General features: G+C 38.2%; 1 protein-coding gene across 4 annotated transcripts in view; it reads left to right on the forward strand.

Moving 5' to 3' along the window:
- The first annotated feature begins 4,976 nt into the window (after positions 1-4,976).
- znf438 (zinc finger protein 438) overlaps positions 4,977-21,521 on the forward strand; it is a 138,684-nt gene continuing 122,139 nt past the window's right edge. For 2 of the 4 annotated variants that reach the window (XM_039753847.1, XM_039753850.1), the window contains exons 1-2: positions 4,977-5,123; positions 19,312-19,392. The gene's annotated coding sequence lies outside the window, so the exon portion shown is untranslated. The remainder of the gene's footprint in view (positions 5,124-19,311; positions 19,393-21,521) is intronic. The other 2 variants (XM_039753848.1, XM_039753851.1) reach the window with 1 other exon arrangement.

Raw genomic sequence — 21,521 nt, forward strand, 5'->3', positions numbered from 1 at the left:
TCACTTCTGGGTCAGATAAAAATCCTCTTCTTCATCCCGGAAGTACGCCACTTCCGTTGTCGCTTTGCCTATGACCTACTTCCAGGTTATAGGGCACATGTGACTCTCTGGGCTTCCCTGCAGTGTCCTCTGTTGGCCCCTGTGGTATCCGGCTGGGCTGTAGAGGAAACCACCATTGTCCATGATTCCCTGTTGGTATCCGGGGCACCTCCATGCTGCAGGGAGAGCTCCATCTGACGGCCTGGGGGTATTGGCCGGGATGACAAGCCGGCCATAGACCACAGTGTATAACTACTGTCACACACGTGCACTTACGGGACACATTCAAGGCTCTTGAAATTAAGTGGTCTCACCCCAGAGCGAGACAGGGTGCTTTAGCTAACTGATTCTCCCTTTAACTCCGCAGTACAGATGGGTAAGTTCTGGTTGATGCCCGACATCACTTGCCCTCCAGATGCAGAAGTCCATTCCCTTGCAGATGGACCTGCTATATACTGTACACTGGTCATCTGCCGGACATTGCTGTATATTTGGGACCTGCATTAGACAGAGATGGATCACGCGGTCAGTAGCAGTCCACTAGCAATTTGAAACATGGCTGAGGCTGTTTATTTTCGTTACTCGTTTCATTAAACAGGGTTACCACAGTTCTTCATGGGTTGTTCTGTCTATCTGTATATAAGCAAACATTAAAACATTTAAATATACGGCTTATAGGGTCATTTCTGTCAGTTTATATTGCATATGGAGTAATTCTAAGTTATTATAAGCTAAGCCTAAAGAAAAGAAAGTAAATTAGATACAAAAATTTTAAAACAATGAATTATTTGATTCCCTGCAGTGGGCTGGCACCCTGTCCGGGTTGGTTCTTGCCTTGCGCCCTGTGTTGGCTAGGATTGGCTCCAGTAGACCCCCATGACCCTGTAGTTAGGATATAGCGGGTTGGATTATTTGATTTCCTTTGTACTTTTTGAATTCTATTCATTTTTGCAGTTACCATTGACTTTCATTTAATGATTAAATATCACATTAAAACTCTGCAACAAGAGTCCATCCACTTTCTAAACCTGCTCTACCCTCAGCAGGGTTAGGGAGAAGCTGGAGCCTATTAGGATATAGCGGGTTGGATAATGGATGGCAGTTAGGAGACCCGGGTTCACTTCCCTGGTCCTCCCTGCTTGGAGTTTACATGTTCTTCCCGTGTCTGCGTGGGTTTCCTCCCACAGTCCAAAGACATGCAGGTTAGGTGCATTGGCGGTTCTAAATTGTCCCTGGTGTGTGTGTGTATCCTGCGGTGGGCTGGCACCCTGCCTGGGGTTTGTTCCTCCCTTGAACCCTGTGCTGGCTGGGATTGGCTCCAGCAGACCCCTGTGACCCTGTGTTAGGATATAGCGAGTTGGAAAAGGACTGAATGACTAATTAACATAGAATAAAATAAGGTCAGATGGGCGGGAGGGGTGTCGCAGTGGGTAGCGCTGCTGCCTCGCAGTTAGGAGACCCGGGTTCACTTCCCGGTCCCTCCCTGCGGGGAGTTTCCATGTTCTCCCGTGTCTGTGTGGGTTTCCTCCCACAGTCCAAAGACATGCAGGTTAGGTGCATTGGTGATCCTAAATTGTCCCTGGTGTGTGTGTGTATCCTGCGGTGGGCTGGCACCCTGCCTGGGGTTTGTTCCTCCCTTGAACCCTGTGCTGGCTGGGATTGGCTCCTGCAGACCCCCGTGACCCTGTGTTCAGATTCAGCGGTTTGGAAAATAGATGGATAATGGATGGAAGGATTATCTGATTTCCTTCGTACTTTTTGAATTCTATTCATTTTTGCAGTTACCATTGACTTTCATTTAATGATTAAATATCACATTAAAACTCTGCAACAGTCCATCCACTTTCTAAACCCGCTCTACCCTCAGCAGGGTTAGGGAGAAGCTGGAGCCTATCCCGGCAAGCATACGTCGCAAGTCTTCAACAGACAAGGCGCCAGTGCACAAAATGCACCATTTGCAAACAATTACCTCTTTAAATATATTTTTCATTGAACCAATAGGATAAAAAAATTAAGGAAAATCCATAAACATCGTCATCATGAAAAAAGAGATTTAATTAAGTGAGTCAAAATATGACAACAGAACCGACAAGTTATACAAAGGTAAAAAATGTTGTGTTTACAACGTAAACAGGAATGCTGTAACATTAATAAAAAGAGTTAGAGAGCTTCAGTGGTATTTAAGTTCGGCTCAGGCTTTTCAAGGGAATTTTATAGAAACCAACTCTTAAAATAGACTGCCCAATTGTGATTATTCTTAGAAGTGCAGTTGAGTACAATGGCATTCCCTCATTAGTGTCTCTTTGACACTTCCCTAAATTACCCATGTCAAAAAATGCCAAGGTCACACTTCCACTCAGCAATTTATTTATCTCCTAGGGTCCAGGACCCACCCACCCCAATACGACGACGGGGTGGGGGACACTGCCGGACCCAGCAGCATCAGGTGTTAAGCAGGACCAGTCCTGGGCCGGGCACTACTCCAAGATTCATTCTCAACACTGTCCCTCCTCAAATGAATCTTAACTGAGCCTTGCATTCGGTTTTGTTTTGCATTGATTTTCAAAACTATTGTACACCCCTTCCTATTCCACTTCACACAAAGGAGGGCTGTTCTTACTGCCTGTCTCTAGAGTAAACTCTCATTTTAGGGGACACTAGACATTTATATATAAGGAGAAAAATGTCCTTGTAAAATCAGCAAAATGATGACTAAGAAATCCAATGCAAAAACATAATGTAAAAAATAAATAAAACCAACCTAAATACAAGTACATTTAGGTTAGCTGACTAGGGCTTATAACTACATATTTACAATTCTGGTCTTCACTGACATATTTTAAAATCTATTAATATTATATTTACATGTATTAATTAAGATTTTAAGGAAAAGATTTCAAATGGATGCTTGGCACTGGTGATACATTTGGGATTACATATTTTAGCAGAAAAAAAGTTTTTCATGATAAAATTTGAATTTCTGTTTGTTAAATTACACGTAGAAGACCAGCTGTGCTTATGTTAATAAACAGAAAAACTCTATTTTTATATTAATATAATGTAGTAATTACACATATTGATATGCATAAAGAACAATATTAACTATTTTTTATATTCTACTACCACTGTGTTGTACTTAATGAACTGATTACACTATATTTTTTATATTAATATAATGTAGTTATTATACATATTGATATTTATAAGATAGAATATCAACTATTTTTATATTCTTCTACTGCAGTGTTGCAGTTTATCTACTAATCATTTCACTACATATTGTGCTGTATATACAGATAGGCCAGCTGTACTCATCTTAGCGAAGTGAACCACTATATTCAATATTAATACAGTGCAGTAATTGCACATATTCATATTTATAGATTTGAGTATTAACTATTTTTTATATTCTAATTCAGTGTTACAGTTCAGCATCTAATCTGTTCACTACACATTGTACTGTGAATAACTGTAGTTGACAAATAAAATTTAATTTTATATGTGAAACTAACATCAAAAACTATTTTTGATTTTAAACATACATCACCTGTAAATAAGAAAAAAATGTAAAAGCTAATTCCTTGCTGAAAAATAATGTCAAAATAGTGTTTTGGCTTTAGAATACCATTAAATCCACAAATTATGCTTCAAACAAGTTGATTTTTTCTCTACTATAAATTAAATGACTTGCTTTTCGCTCATATTCATTATGCTTTCATGAAAGTAGCCACAATATGCAGTCTGTTGTGTCTGTGTGCTAATGGGACAGATGCTGCCTCTGTAAGGTTTACATTACACATATTTGTCAATGGTGAAACGCATGGGATAGAATGTATATTTTGATACATTTAAGCATGCAAGAGAAACTTACTGCACTGTGATATTCAATTCTTAAAAGATGGACTGACCCACTGGGATTTTCTCTGCGTGAAAAAGATATATTATGTTCACAAATTAGCATTAAGCATGCTGATCTAATGTAAACCCTTATGCCATCGTCTTGTGTATACTCACACCAGCAGTGCTTTTACTAAAACAATCCGTCACTGAATATTTATTTTTCATAAAAAAAATTTCAACTTTAAATATATCCTCAAGGAAGCATAATAACATTATTGACCCAAAGCAGGACGAGGTGATAAACCCAATTTGTATAAATCGTAAAACGGGCCATGTAAGCGGAAGTCCACGGAATTATGAAAAATAAATAAATGTGATTTGTTTCGTGAGCTTTTCAAAGAACCTACACACAGCAAGATAGTTGACGTTCTGGAGTCCAAACAGTAAACGTCAATGTATCCCATGTCGTTTCGAAATATAACAACAATATCACACACATACACACACAAAAGAAAGAATTTCCGCCGTTTCTTGATTTTGTTAACCTTGCGGGCTACACCGCATGTACGGATGAGTACGAAATAATAAATTATGTCCGTTCGTTAAAGAAATCCATCCGCTGCTTAGTATCCTATCCAGGAATTTATCTGAATTTTCACAGCTCAGATTTTGACAGATCACAAACGCAGTTCCCTGCATCTCAGTCCACCAGTGACGGCATTGTGTCTTATTTTCCTCATATCTTGACATCTCCCAGCTTGCACCTACTACTCGTGCGTCTGTTCCGCTTGTGAATGAAACTCACGCGCTAACCTCGCCTACTGAACTCTGATTGGACATTGCATTTCCTTGATAGTGATTGGCTGAGTTTCAGGAATAACCCACTGTTGGCTGAGACATACCATTATTTACAAACAGGGAAGATATGGTAAAATTGAAAAATAATGTAGAAAGCACGCCTTTCTAATGCGTCGAAAAAGAATCATACATTAACTTCAAAATAGTCTATCACATTTCATTCTTTCTAGATCTTTTTGGATTTTGATACTTTAATGAAAAAATAGCAAGCCGTCTCTTATATGTCTCCCCCGCTCCTTCTACCAAGAAAGTGGGCTCAAAATGGCTGTTGTGTAAGAGATGCACAACCCTCTCGTTCTGCATCTAAAGATGCACGTTTTGGCGTTGCTGTTGAGTTTTTGACTACTTTATGATTGAAAGGATGCAACTCCGTGACATGCCAAAAGGTGAGCAGTTTAAATCAGGCAATTTAACTGACAGCGCCGCGCCTGCGTCACGGTGTAAACGCGAATCCAATCGGGTTGATCGGGGAACGTTTTACGGACGTGCGTTCCTCCAATGGCATTGGGCCGTGCGAGCTTTTCCGATGAAGTGTCTGCTTTCCTGGTAGGAAGCGAGGCGGGCTTTCCTTACTAACGTAAATACCTGGTCTGTGATTGGCTTGTTGTTTTGTTTGTGTGCGCGTATGTGTGTTATTTTTAAGCACTCTCTTCTGTTTATTTCACCCTTGAGTTTAAAGTTTGTGGAATTTTTTTTTAACAAAATTTATAAAATAATACGCACATAGATACAAGTGTACGTTTCCCTTAAAATTCAAATGAATACAATTAGTGGAAACATAACTGGATAGAAAAGTGAATGAGCGATATCATAAAAAATGTTGATGAAGTAGTGCCCGTTTGGTATATCGTTTTTTTTGATAGCACAACGGACATGAACATTGATGTTTTATTATTATTTATGAATAACCCAAATGAATGGCCCATTTAATGTACGGTGGTTTTAAATATTTTTTTAATCACATCCCATACTATTCGACGGGCCTGAAAATTCTTACTGTCATTCCAAAGTAGCCTGTTGTGTTTTAGCATTGGGGTCTGCAAAATCAGACCTGCAGTTTTGCCACTTTAACTTTTAGGAATAGCATAGAGACCATGTAACCAGATAAACACAGAAAAAACATAGGCATGTTTAATGAGGTATGCAAGGAATTTTCTAATTAAATACAGCAGCAGCACATGTCTGCCAAATAAACCTTAAGTGTCAAAAAAACTCTTATATTCCTGATAAGCAGGACATTAAACAGGACTCATCCTCACTCAAATTATTAACTTTAAATTTTCCTGTTTGTACTTTTTCAGTTTCTCACAACATCGTTTATGGCACCGTACTTATTTAACATCCTCAATGACAGATTTTGGTGGTTTCCAAGTGTAGCAGTTGATATTTAATGACCTCTTTTGCTATCAGCACATGACTGACTGACATTAAGGCCTGTGCACTATGCAAGATGGCACATGTCACCCCAATCACAATCACCAAGTTAATTTGGTTATGCACAGAGTAGTAATTACATTTTAGAGATGCGTTGATAAGTTTTTGTTACGATGTATGAAACAATAAATTTATGTACACAAGAAGCTGTAGTTCAAGAATTGTGCTAAAAGAGATAAAGACTGTGATGAAAAAACATAGATCTAGTGCAGGGGTCCTCAATCACGGTGGTCCTGGAGAGCCGCAGTGGCTGCAGGTTTTTGCTCCAACCCAGTTGCTTAATAAAAAGCACTTATTGCTAAAGTAACACTTCTGCTTCACTTTAGTGATTTTGAGCCCTTATTGCTTCATTTTGTCTTAAACAGCTATTTTAATTGCTCCTTATTATCAATAGCATGCAAATGACAAGAGAGAGCAGCATTTCTCCATTTAGCTTATTTACATTTACACCTGTGTGTATTTATCTGCACTATTGGGTTTAATTAAATACTTGGAAGAAAAATGAAGAGAAAAAAGTGAAGGACTGAGAATTACTCGTCCATTTTAGCCTTCAAATCATTTGCATGATAGAAAGGGAAAGAAAATCTAGGATATGAGAATGAGCTGACATAGCCGAGTGAATTTAATTTCATAGCTTGTTAGTGCTTTATTGGCAAGAATTGCTTTTTATTTAAGCAACCAGGTCAGAACAAAAACCTGCAGCCACTGCGGCTCTCCAAGACTGGGATTGAGGACCCCTGATCTAGGTCAGTGGTCTCAAACTCCGGTCCTGGTGGGCCGCAGCGACTGGAGGTTTTCATTCTAACCCTTTTCTTAATTAGTGATCTGTTTATGCTGCTACTTCTTCTGAATTCATTTTAATTGACTTGCTCTTGAAGACTCGGACCCAATAATTGTTTCTTTTTTGTTAATTAGCAACCAAACAATAATGAGATACAAAATGAGCCAAAACATGATGAGCAAAATGTGTCCGTGGTACAATATCTGAAAATAAAGAAAGGTGAAGGTCTCAGGAATGTTGATCTGCTCAGGCCCCCAAAACATTTGAGCAGTATTAGAAAAGAGAAAATCGGCAATTTCAGAAATGTCTGCTATTGCACAATGAGGAGCAACAAGCCATGGAATTAAAGGACGAGTTTAATTAACAACAAGACTCGGTGCCTAATGAAGCCACTGGTGGGAGTTTGAGGCCCTGACTTAGTTGGTCTTCTGTTGGCTCCCTCACTGCACATTTCATTTCTGCTTGGGTGCCATTTAAGGAAAGAAATGAAGCGATTCAGGGGAACAAATCTTAAAAGGCAAGTCAATTAAAATTAACGGAATAGGAATTAATTAGCAACAAAAACTGATTACCAATTAAGAAAAGGGTTAGAATGAAAACGGTGCTCCAGGACTGGAGTTTAAGACCACTGATCTAGGTCAGGGATCCTCAATCACGGTGGTCCTGGAGAGCCGCAGTGGCTGCAGGTTTTTGCTCCAACCCAGTTACTTAATAAAAAGCACTTATTGCTAAAGTAACACTTCTGCTTCACTTTAGTGATTTTGAGCCCTTATTGCTTCATTTTGTCTTAAACAGCTATTTTAATTGCTCCTTATTATCAATAACATGCAAATGACAAGAGAGAGCAGCATTTCTCCATTTAGCTTATTTACATTTACACCTGTGTGTATTTATCTGCACTATTGGGTTTAATTAAATACTTGGAAGAAAAATGAAGAGAAAAAAGTGAAGGACTGAGAATTACTCGTCCATTTTAGCCTTCAAATCATTTGCATGATAGAAAGGGAAAGAAAATCTAGGATATGAGAATGAGCTGACATAGCCGAGTGAATTTAATTTCATAGCTTGTTAGTGCTTTATTGGCAAGAATTGCTTTCTAATTAAGCAACCAGGTCAGAACAAAAACCTGCAGCCACTGCGGCTCTCCAGGACTGGGATTGAGGACCCCTGATCTAGGTGGAAAAACATAGGGGTGGAAACATTGCAGACCTGGTGGCCGCAGGTTTTGTTCCATCTTAATTTCAGAACAAGAAATCAGTTCTTGCCATTGAAGTACTTATTATTTTAGTTGCCTCTCATGTTTAGATTCGCCAGCAATGGCCATTGCAGCTGTGTTTATTTAAATTGTCCAAAGTTCTGCAGCTTTTAGTTCACTTCATAGGATGATTCAAGCAACAGGGTGACACTTGTTCAAATAATTCCACAAGACCAAATCTCTTTGTTTTAAAAGTTTTAGTAAAATTGCAAAGCGAAACATTTCACATGATAGTAAAAGTTTTCATTTAAGAAAAATGCTGTTTAAGGCTTATATATCTTGTTTCATTTATCTAAGTTTGCTCATACAGTCATACTTTAGGCATGTGAAGCAAGGTCAGAAAACTGTATGCCATCTCCTATTTGCGACATATCTAACAGTCCATGCTAGCAGTAAGACTATTTCCTAACTCTTTTCTACAAATATAGCTAAGAGAGTTCTATCTCGTGTTAACTTACAGAGGGTAAAAGGCTATACCATATTCTATGTAGCTGTAATAAATTGATATTCTATATAAATTTAGAAAACCTATGAATTTGACATCAGACATTAACTTTCGAAGATTGGCTCTTACAGTTATTTTTAGTCCCAAACAGTTGCATTTGCTGGTTTGAATTGGGCCTTTTTTTATTTTGCAAATGACAGAAGAAGCTGCGGTTCTCCGTCTAACTTTTTTCCGTTTACATCCGTGCGTATTCCATCGTGAGCTATCTGGTTAAAAATATTTGGAAGAAGGCAGACGCGGAGAAAAAAAAAAGTGGAGGACTGAGAATTTCTCATTTGCTTGAGGCTGCAGATCATTTGGGTGATATCCTTGGAAGGAAAAAAAAAAAAATGTACGATTTAAGTATGACCTAAAAACACAAGCTATACAATTACTGTACTTATTTAGCAGATGCCTTTATCCAAGGAGACTACAAAGCAAGTTGTAATGTATACAAGAATGATTAGAAGGTGCAAGCATCAACAGCAACCAAGAACAAGATAAAGTGAGCAAGAAGGAACTGTACTGCTACTACTGCTATGTAATTATATCATCAGGCAGACTAAGTTTAAACTCAGTATGCCGAAGTCTTTGTTAATAGAATAACAGGGTCCTCGGAAAGAGAAACTAAGCAGTTCCAAAATATTTCATGAAAAGGAGCATTTTGAAAAGACACCTAAACAGGAGTAAATTGGGGGCAATTTGAGTAGCCAAAAGGTAGATCAATCCACAGTTGTTAGAGTAAGAATGGAGAAGCATTTTGCAGTCATGGTGGGTTTGGCAAAAGGTAGGGTGGTCAGCAGACAGATGGAAGCAGAATGATTAGACATATTGAGTGACCAAGGACTATAGATAGATAGATAGATATGTTATTAATCCCAAGGGGAAATTCACATACTCCAGCAGCAGCATACTGATGTTAAACGATATGTCGACTTCTGTCAAAAGGAGGAGTTGACGATGGTTATCGACTGTAAACCAACTGTTACATTTTAGTTGGACTCTCGTTGCTAGAAGGAAAGTTCGCTTCATTGGTTTGACTGAGATTTCCTGCACTTGTGTGAGTAGTAAGGCGCAAACAAGAGCAAAAATGGCACTGACATAATGGAGAGAGATCAAAGCGAATGCGTAAAGCAAAACACTCCGTGGACGAAGCCTTGCCTATTATCTCTGATCTGGATTATGACTTGTCGGATTCCAATTCTGATACAAGTGATCGAAAACGAGTGTGAGGTTCCAGCTTCAGCTGACTGGTCCCCAGCTGATCGTGGTGGTGCTAAACAGGTTCATGTAGCTGACATGCCTACGGCAATGTTCACCAGGAGGACTGCCACTTAACAATGGGAAGAGGTAAAAACCAGATTGCAATGCACTGCGACCATGACCCCTGCTGCTGCTGCCCCAGCCACGCGAAGACAGCCTGGCAGTAAAGCCTGCTGCACATTCTTGGCAAACCGGCAGCCGCAGCAACAGATGTTATGTTCATTTCTGTGTGAAACCATTGCTTTTCAGAAACTATGTTTTTTGGAAAAAATATTCAGCCCTCAAAGAGTTAAAGAGTGATAACAATGCAGGTATAACAGACAATAACTTTGTATAATGTTAACGTTTACCCCCCTGAAGGTGGAATTGAATAGTCGCATAGTGTGGGGGAGGAACGATCTCCTCAGTCTGTCAGTGGAGCAGGACGGTGACAGCAGTCTGTCTGTCGGTGAAGCTGCTCCTCTGTCTGGAGATGATCCTGTTCAGTGGATGCAGTGGATTCTCCATGACTGACAGGAGTCTGCTCAGCGCCCGTCGCTCTGCCATGGATGTCAAACTGTCCAGCTCTGTGCCTACAATAAAGCCTGCCTTCCACACCAGTTTGTCCAGGCATGAGGTGTCCCTCTTCTTTATGCTGCCTCCCCAGCACACCACTGCGTAGAAGAGGGCACTCGCCACAACCGTCTGATAGAACATCTGCAGCTTCTTATTGCAGATGTTGAAGGATACCAGCCTTCTAAGAAAGTATAGTCAGCTCTGTCCTCTCTTGCACAGAGCATCAGTATTGGCAGTCCAGTCCAATTTATTATCCAGCTGCACTGCCAGGTATTTATAGGTCTGCACCCTCTGCACAGTCACCTCTGATGATCATGGGGTCCATGAGGGGCCTGGGCCTCCTAAAATCCACCACCAGCTCCTTGGTTTTGCTGGTGTTCAGTTGTAAGTGGTTTAAGTGGCACCATTTAATAAAGTCCTTGATTAGTTTCCTATACTCCTCCTCCTGCCCACTCCTGATGCAGCCCACGATAGCAGTGTCGTCATCGAACTTTTGCACGTGGCAGGACTCCGAGTTGTATTGGAAGTCCGATGTATGTAGACTGAACAGGACCGTAGACAGTACAGTACTCTGTGGCGCTCCTGTGCTGCTGACCACAATGTCAGAATTGTAGTATATATATTTTATTTATATATATAAATATATATATATATATATATATATATATATACTGTATATATAGATATATATATTCAGAGAATTGTAGGTTAAGATGAGAGTTTTGAAATGGAACCTTGCCAGGAGACCATTGCAGTAGTCCAGCTGTGAGAGCGCCAGTCTCATTAAGATCTGCTATTGTCAAGGACTGGTTTGTAACTAAGCAATGAGGTTGGAACAAAAACCTGCAGTCAACTACTACAGCCCTCCAGGACTCACTTTTCAGACCCCTGCTTTATCCCATCAAAGGCATTGTCTGTGTGATAAATGGTCTATACCAAGTGTTTTCACAGTTCAGTTCTGGGGACCCCTGTGGTTGCAGGTTTTTGTCCCTATTAATTTCACATTTGGTGAGCTATTTTTACCTTTAATTAAAATTGTTGCTTAATTACGTAACCTTTTGCAAGTCTTAATTGTATCCAAATGCTGACAATTAATATCAGTGGATTGGACACAGGTACAAGATACAATCAATACTAAAGGTCTGCATCTACTTTAGTGTTTAGGGTACTTACTGTCAAACAATGGCTCCAATAACCTGAATATTAATTAAGAACACAACATTAAAAAGCCAGAAAAGAATGAATTCATTCCCGTCTAACACACATAAAATGCTGGCTTCATCCAGTAATAATTTAGCATAACCAGTTTGTAATTTGTGGATTTATAGAATATAGTGAGAAGTCAAGCAAAATGACACCTTTTATTATGGATTATAGAAGAAAACATAGAAACCTGGAAACTGTAGGTTTCTTATTTAATTGAAAAGTCCAAATAAAAGAAGAAATTTAGATCAAAGCTTGCAGGCACCAAGGGGGCCCAGAACTGAACTTGAAACCCAGGGGTCGACAGTGGCTGAAGATATATATATTTTTTTTTGTTCCAACCCAGTTTCTTAAGTTAGTGACCTCCCTTTTCTCTCTTTCATTTATTTCCAAATATATAATTAAAAGAAATACTTCAGGATGAACAAACACAGTTAAAGGAGGGACTTTTGCTAAATGGGACCAAGTTAAAGGAGGAACTGCTGAAGAAATCAAGAAGCAGTTAAATGCAAAATCAGAGAATCCAACTGCTTAAGACTAAATGTATCAATTAAGCAAGTGAAGGAAGTTAAAAGTAAACTTTTAATGAAAATGTTACTTGAGCAAGTTAGCTTCTTATCAAGAAAGTGGATTAGAACAAAGACCTGTTGCCTTTCACAACTGAACTGCCCTAAGTCATCAATATGTTAATCTGTATTTGATGTAGCAATATTAATTGTACATATCACCACTAGGTGCCTTACATAGCAGACAGAAATACATTATATTATCAGGCTAATACTGAAAAATAAAAATCTTATGGATGTGACTTTCTTCACAATAAATACAGAATATGGTGTGAATATACCAACATTTATGAAAGATGAGATACCCCTGAAGTTTATCAGTTTCATTCTAGTTTGCTTTAAACGCAAACTTATTTAAAAATATTTTTATGACACTAAAAATCTTATTTTTCTAGCCCAAATTTGAACAAGTAATTAATGAGTCAATCGACCTGTAACTATATGAATTTTGAATTAATACCATTACACTTTTTTTATTTATGGTTTAAAAAGTTAGAGAAGAAGGAGTAGAAACCTGCAGTTTTTCATTGTATAGCTAGGATGGTCTAAGGCTTGGTGCCTGTTGGTCCTAGATGTAAGATAGATAGATTAATAAAGTATCTATCTTTCTATCTATCTATCTATCTATCTATCTATCTATCTATCTATCTATCTATCTATCTATCTATCTATCTATCTATCTATCTATCTATCCTTTTCTATCTATCTATCTATCTATCTATCTATCTATCTATCTATCTATCTATCTATCTATCTATCTATCTATCTATCTATCTATCTATCTATCTATCTATCTATCTATCTATCATCTATCTATCTATCAATCATATAGTGCCTTTTCTATCTATCTATCTATCTATCTATCTATCTATCTATCTATCTATCTATCTATCAATATATAGTGCCTTTCTATCTATCTATCTATCTATCTATCTATCTATCTATCTATCATATAGTGCCTATCTATCTATCTATCTATCTGTCTATCTATCTATCTAAGATGCAGAGTTTCAAGCTCAAACTAAAAATGCTTTTTTTTAAAAAAAAAAGCAAACAAAAAAAAACTTAAGTGCTTGCTACAAACAGATATTTGTGGTAACTTTGTTAAGGGATAAAATGTAAAAAGGTGTTTTTTTCTAATTAAAAATGAGCTCTTTTGACTACTGTCCTTGAAAATTGTAACCTTTGAAAACGAAGAATTCACTAAAGTGTTTCCTTCAAATTTATAAATATTATGTATTCCAAATTTTGTGAACTTTTGAGCAGTGGTTTGGTTGGCAGTAGTTGATTTAAGTGTTACAGAACTTTGAATTTCAAAGGCTTGAAGCTGACCAATAACCTAATCAACTGTTAGGACTAAGAAATGCACGTTTCCTCAAAATTTCATAAGAATCTTTCCTTTCAGTATAAAGTTGCTGTGCTTTAGGGATATCAAAACATCAAAATCATTTTTTTCCCTGAGAATAATAATTTGTGAGATATGAATAAAGTAAAGACGAAAGTAAAAATGAGTCTTTATTCTATTTTTCTTGTAACTTTGGAAAAACTGGTAATTGAATGTTGCAAAACTTATTCATTAGGTTGCTGAGAGTAAAAATCTAATTGTTACCCAGAGACTGCTATAAGCCAAAAAAAAGGAAAAATCTACCATGTCTTACTATGGGCATGACAAGTTTATAGATCTCCTATCTAATTATTCAGACTGTCGTCATGTAATTGTGATGAAACTGAAAATCTGAATTGAGTTTCCAAAAGAACTGGCTGTTCTATGACAAGAGAGCTATGGGCCTCTTAAAGAAGTTTGATATTATTTGACTCATATGTTCATCCATCCATCCAATATCCAACCTGCTATATCCTGACTACAGGGTCACGGGGGTCTGTTCGAGCCAATCCCAGCCAACACAGGGCGCAAGGCAGGAAACAAACCCCGAGCAGGGCGCCAGCCCACTGCAGGCTTATATGTTCATGGTAAAGTACAATTGTCTGTTTACATACCTTTTTAAATTGGAGTATTGATGGATTGAATCACTTGTTAAGGGTCACACAGTGCTTAATAAATGAGAATTAAACACATAGTGTTGTGATTTTTAGCTGAAATGCCTTAGATGAAGACGTTTATTGTAATGGAACTGAAACAATGATTGTAAGGTTTCTTCTGTCCCACATGGACCATCACTAACAAAACTGCAACAATTGAAAGGACAATAAATCTGTATTTGGTGTTCTGTTCTGAGAAATGTGGTTAGTGCTGCTGTTTTACAGATCCAGCACCTGTATGTGCGAGGAGATCGCACGTCCGTCCTCTGTTTGTGTGTGTGTGTTTTTTTTTCCCCAGTTGCATAAGTTTTCCCACCTTCATCCTAAAAACATGCAGGTTAGACTAACTGGCTCTTCCAAACTGAGGTTGTGTGCATTAGTGTGCTCTGCAATAAATTGGCCAGTCTAGAGTTGATTCCTATTTTGTGCCCGATGCTGCCAGGGTAGGCTCTGGCACTTGTTACCCTCAGTTAGATTAAGTGGGTTAAAAATGCTGTGACTCTGCACCATGTGTGATATGCTGTGTTTCATTTGTAAAAGTGTTTTCATGCTGAATCATAATGCCCCCCCACCCCTTATAAGTCAGTTGTAAATATTATACAACTAATTCTTATAATGAATAAATACAAGTAAAATCACTAAACTCCACCCCCTTGGGGACAAAAACAAGTTCCATTTAAATATCACAAATGTTCCAGGACATATTCAGTATTGGACAGTTTCAAGGTGTACCAGAGAACACTGGAGCACCACAAGGAACAGTTCTGCCTCCTTTTATCTTCGCACTGTACACCTCAGACTATAAATATAACACCAGGTCATGTCACTTGATGATTCTCTACTTGTGGGGTATATTGATAAAGGGGACAAGACAGAGGAGAAGAGTCAAGTGGGGAAGTTTGTTTCTTGGTGCAAAGAGACTTTTCTGCATCTTAACATCAACAAAACCAAGAAACTGGTTATTGACTTTTGATACACTAAAGAGCCTCTATGTGCAGTCACTGTTTAAGGAGTGGATGTATGGCGGTCCATTCTTACAAGTATTTGGGAGTCCACATTAATGACTTAATGACAAGCTGGACTGGTCTCAGAACACAGAGAAACTATAAAAGAAAGGGCAGGGCAGGCTGTTTTTCCTTGGGTGACTGCATTCCTTTAATGTGGGAAGTGACATCCTTTAGATCAGGGGTGCCCAATCGTGATCGACCGGTAGATTGCAAAGGTAGTGCTGGTAGATCGCTTTGCATTGAAAAAAAATTTTTTTTTTAAAACATTAGTCTATCATATATCCTACCTATGGCATTTGCCACTTGACTGACACACTGGTCATCCCGCACGCACGATCAAACGCGCGAGCTACTGCAAAACTCCGGATGTGATCTAGTTAGCCTTCCAATTTATATCGACTAAAGAAGGAATTAAAAAAAAAAAATGTCTGGGGAGGGTGTGGGCTGAATGTAGAATTGGAAGAGGATTTTGTTTCTCACAATGTCACAAACGAAGTGCGTTTGTCTGACGTCTGAGGTTCGATCCCCGATGAAGGGTGCAATGGAGTGTGTACGCCTGATGAGTCCAAAATAGGGCGAAACATGTGTTGCGTACTCTGCATTATTTGACAGTTAACTATCTAACATTCTATGATCTGTTTCTTGCAACTGAGAGGGCACCCCTGGCAGGTGTTTGTCGACGTGCAGACCAACCTGGTAGGTAACCACCCATACAATCAGATTGTGATTCAGAATGCAAATGAGATATATACAGTATATACAGTATATATATATATATATATATATATATATATATATATATATATATATATATATATATATATATATATATATATATATATATATATATATATATATATATATATATATATATATATATATATATATATATATATATATATACATACATATATATTATACATATATATATATATACACACAATACAATTTTTTTTTTTTTGTATAGCCCAAAATCACACAGGAAGTGCCGCAATGGGCTTTAACAGGCCCTGCCTTTTGACAGCCCCCCAGCCTTGACTCTCTGAGAAGACAAGGAAAAACTCCCAATAAAACCTTGTAGGAAAATGGAAGAAACCTCGGGAAAGGCAGTTCAAAGAGAGACCCCTTTCCAGGTAGGTTGGGCGTGCAGTGGGTGTCAAAAGTAGGGGGTCAATACAATACAATATACAGAACAGAACAATTCCTTAAGACAGCATAATAATAAAAATTTTAGAATTACGGTTTAACAGTAGATGATATGACATAATTAGGTTTGGATATTTTTAGAGTCCTGGAGCCATGCCACGGCTGAAACGTTGCTCCGATGAAAGGACCCCTCTTTCCCATGATTCCTGTGATCCTCCATCAGGGATGACTTTAACACAGGCAGGCAAACAACTTGGCAGGTGGGCCGTGGCACCAATTGCCACATTTGGGTACCGAGAAAAGAAACAGAATAGGTGAGGGTTAGTATTCAAATATAATTATGCCATTATAGTATATATATAATGTGTATGTATGTATATGTATATATGTACAGTATATATATGTGTGTGTGTGTGTGTGTATATATATATATATATATATATATATATATATATATATATATATATATAAAAAAATAGCATTTTAATGTAGGTAGACCAGGTCATTTTAAAAGTAGCTCGCAAGCCGAAAAACTGTGGGCACCCCTGCTTTAGATCTTCTATAACTCTGTAATGATCATTCTGGTGTTTGTCCAGACCAAAGTGTGAGTGTGTATTTATTTCCCCCTGGTGATGAATAAAGTTGCGCCTCCCTGAGATAAAGTTATACTCCAAGTCTACAATAATCTGAGTCCTTTATCTCTCTCCGTGTCACCTGAGCTCATATCACTATGACTAACTAACACCCACATAGCCTGTGATTATTTCCTTCCCCAATTTTTATTTAAAATCTGCCACAAAGTGACAAACACTCAAGTTAATATGACAATTTTGAACACATATAAACCACTGTTTTTCCATATGTCTTCACTTTGTTAAATCTCTGCAATAATAATTAAGCAGTGAAGCCCTTAAATGTCAGTTAGGTTAAAATAAGAGGAATATAAATGTACACACCCAAAAAGACAGTTGTATACTAAAACTACAGTGACAGAACTCCTTGTGATTTACCAATATAATGCAGGCAACAGTGCATGTCACTATAAAATATGATCACACATAAATAAGTTTCCTGAGCTGCCAGACACAGCTTCACAGTAAATTGGAGATGCAGCGTCAAAGCTGGACCTACTAAGTTATGTAATGTGTCTCACATTGCTGCCACTTTTTAGGGCATTTGCCAGGACAAATTTTTCTGTATTTTGATAATCTCCCTAGGGAGTGTTTTGGCTGACCAGTTGGCATATATCTGCCAGATATTATTTTAATGCAAAGAACTCCGGGCCGACAGGTTTTTGCTTTACTTATGGATTCATGCCAAGCTAGGGGTTTTGCTTTCATCTGCTTTTTTAATACCAAATCTTTGGCATGTGCTATGCAGTTATACCTCTTAGAAAGTTGTACCTTTTCAATGATTAATTGTTATTGTAATTCTTTTGATCTTGCTGTAATCAACACCCGCATCTTAGTCCCAGGGACCTGGTCTTGGAAGCTGGGCACACATTTATAAAAATGCATGGATTTGAATGTAAAAGTACGCGTATACCTAAAAATAGGAAAGTGCGTATGCAAAAAAAAAATAAAACCTGGCTTACACATGTCTGCACGTTGTACTCGTTGTTTATCACAGTCATCTTGTAAGTTTGTTTACATGAATGCGCCTCAAACACCGCCCAGTTGCCACTCTAAAACAAACATACTGTATATGGACCATGCTACTGAACCTACCCCATGCTATATATAATTAACAGATTTACCTGTAAGATGAGACAATGGAGACAACAAAGAAAAGAGGCAAAAAGCAAAAACTTTGAATACTGCAAGATAGAATTTCTCATCTGTGAAGTACAGGCATGCACAGAACTTTTTATTTGGTGGATTAAGTGTAGGGGTCACCAACAGGCACCAGTATTTTGAATGGCAACATGTTATTGCTGCCATGAATGTGGTGAGATTGATCAGCTGCACTATGACCAGAGAATGGGAGTACCACAGGAGGAAGAAAAAGTGTGCTGTACCCTGTCTGGTTTTGAGCTGTGAATAACATCTGTAATTGGAGATGCCTTATTCTTTGGCATTATGCCAGCGCTGTCTGAAGATACAGAGGCTGCCCAAAGATGTAGAGGATGAGACAACTGCAGAGGAATTGAGTAAAACACTTATCACTTGCATTTGAGTGCAATTATCTGCATCATTCAGAAACTAAATGCAGCAGAGTCAGCCAGATCATGGCTTCAAGCACAGTGGCCATGATGGAGCTGAAGCCTGACTGAGATATTCCTGGCTAGCTGGTTAGTCAGGACCATCTTAACCGCATCATAGGCCCCCAGGCAAAGTAGTGCACTGGGACCCCTGTTTTGATAGCAAAAGAAAAATGTATAGGCATCAGTAACATTGTAGGCCCTTATGCTCCTGGGAGCCAGTGCCCATTGTGCCCATAAGTTAAGACGGCCCTGCAGCCAGTTTCTTCTTGTAGATCCCTGTTGCCAGGAGGCCAACTGATGTTAAAAGCAGGATATGATGAGGTAAAGCTCAAATTCTAACGGGGCCCATTTTAGCAGATAGTTCAAAGAGAATGACTGTTGATTGTTTGTTTGTTAGATAGACAGATAGAACTGGAAGCCTAAATTGACTTAAGACCGCCATCATCATAGTCAAAAAAAAGTCTTGCTGGTCCCTAAAAGCTCATTTTCTTTGTATATAGTATGACCATTTGCATTGTCTTCAAGCAGTGCCAAGCAAGCCATGTTTTGTCAAATTATTAGACTATGAATATGCCATTGGACATGAGATGTAGATCTTTCTGAGTGTGAATCACATCTATGTTTTTTCTTAATGCAGTTATTGACAATAAGGGATTGCATTGGTTTCTAGACCTGAGAAGTGACAGCAGGTGGCGGATATAAACTGACGAAAAACCAAGTAAGTGCTTCAGTGCAAATACACAGAATTGGCCCTCATAACACTCAAATACAATAGGGTTTATACATCATACTCATCACTTTTGAGGTTTAATATGCTATGTTATGTCAACACACATTATAATAACGGCTCAGTGATATGAATTACTATAAGTGTGTGTTGTTATTTAGCTAAGGTTGCCATCATTTCCCACTTTTATCGAAATGTTGTGCATGGATGGGTCGGAGTTGCTGTAAATATACACCCATTTCTTGTTGGGTTTTCTATTTTAATCCTGACTTTTCTGTGGAAATTGTCTTTCTCAGGTTTTAGACCTTTTTTGTGCATACACAAGTTTAATAAATCTGTTTCCCCTGGCCTGGTCCTTGTCAATGCGGAGTTTATCTGGGTGATCTGGCATCTTCTTGTATGTTTTAGATCAACTGGCAGAATATCCCTCTGATATAAGTGAGTGAGTATACGTGTCATTGTGTTCTATACCAGACTGAGATTGTGTCTACGGTTGATTCTGACTGAGTGCCCAGTGCTTTGTTGGAGAAAGGTGACTTAAGATGTGGATGAATGGTTTATATATCTGTGGGTTGTGTTCTATAATCAGAGTGGCAATATGTAAAAATAATATTATTATCTGTTAATTTAGGCTTCCAGTTTAAGGGGTGATCTGACTTCTTATTTGTAACTTGTTTGAATTAGAAAATCACTTTTTGGTCAATATTTATTTAAATTAAAAAAAAATATTCATTCATTTAAGAATGACTTTTTTTTCTTGTTTCGTTATATTAAAGAAATGTACAGTAGTCAAAATTGCAGCAGTTTCTGTGTTGGAGTAACCTGCACATGCCCCGCTGATGTAATGTTGTTTTAAGCAACACATTCCAGTGGCTGAATGTGTATATTCAGTGGGTTTTTTGAAGAAACAAACATTGGTTTTCTTAAATAGGATTGGTATTTCCCGTATGTAAAACCTGCGTCATTAATAAATCATTTATTGCATAGTTTAGTTTTCTTGTGTTGTTTCTTGTATGCAAAATCCAACAATTCACCTTTCCATCCAATTTCTGAAACCACTTAATAAATTACAAAAAAAAGGTGTGCCAGATCCTATCTGTGCATCATGGAAAGCAAGGCAAAAATAAAACCTGGAGACCTGGTCAGAAATCGGTCACAAGCCCAGTTCACACAGACAGATCTATAGTCTCTTATACAGAGTCAGTTTAAAGTAGTTTATCAACCCAACCACTATGTTTTTAGAATGTAGAGTGTTGCCTGTAGGAGGCATCTCAGATCTCCATATCCCAGACACAAATATTCTGTACCCAGAGCCATTTGTCCTTTGTTTCCCTTCTTTTAAACAGGTATCTTTACCATAATTTATTAAGATATAATTGACTACCTTTTCTTTTTTTTGCTTTCCTTCTTTCGCCTTCACTCCAGGTGAGCTTCTTCTCATTCCCCTCCCGACCCTGACTCACCTTGCTGAGGAGGATGGGCTTTTATTTAAACTGTGACCCAGAAATGGCTTTTTATACTTTGCCGATATACTTTGGAAGCACTTTCATGTCAGACAGATGAGGGCAGGGATCCCCAAGAGCTCCCTCCAGCAGGTCCCTGACAGGGCTGAACTCTCCAACTGCAATTCTAATGCAGCCCTGCCGGAACTGAGAGAGGAGCAGCACCAAAGGAATTCTGCCTCTCAGCTTACTGGAAGTGCATATTACCCTGACATGCAGTAATCTACTGCCATTCCACTGTATTGATATCCTGGTCAGGAAAAGTACCACCGACCATACCATGGTGCTTTGTCTTGGTAGAGTAATATATATACATATATATATATATATATATATATTGCTCTACTTTCCCCAATTGCATTATTAATATGTAGCTGTAGAATGCCTAATCTCACAGACTTACCACTGTATATAACTTCTCCCCACCTTCCCTTGTATATCTATAACCTCAGGCAATTAGTTATTTTATTTATTTATTTATTTTTATTTGTATTAATTTTATTGCACTCCATACAAAGCAATCAAGTTTTTACAAAAAGAAAAATAGAGTTAAGGACAGATCGATCCCCACCCTTGAGAGAGAGAACAAGCCAAATGGCATAAAAATTTTACAGCTTT

This window comes from Polypterus senegalus, chromosome 5 (assembly GCF_016835505.1).
Source record: "Polypterus senegalus isolate Bchr_013 chromosome 5, ASM1683550v1, whole genome shotgun sequence".
Classification (NCBI taxonomy): Eukaryota; Metazoa; Chordata; class Cladistia; order Polypteriformes; family Polypteridae; genus Polypterus; species Polypterus senegalus.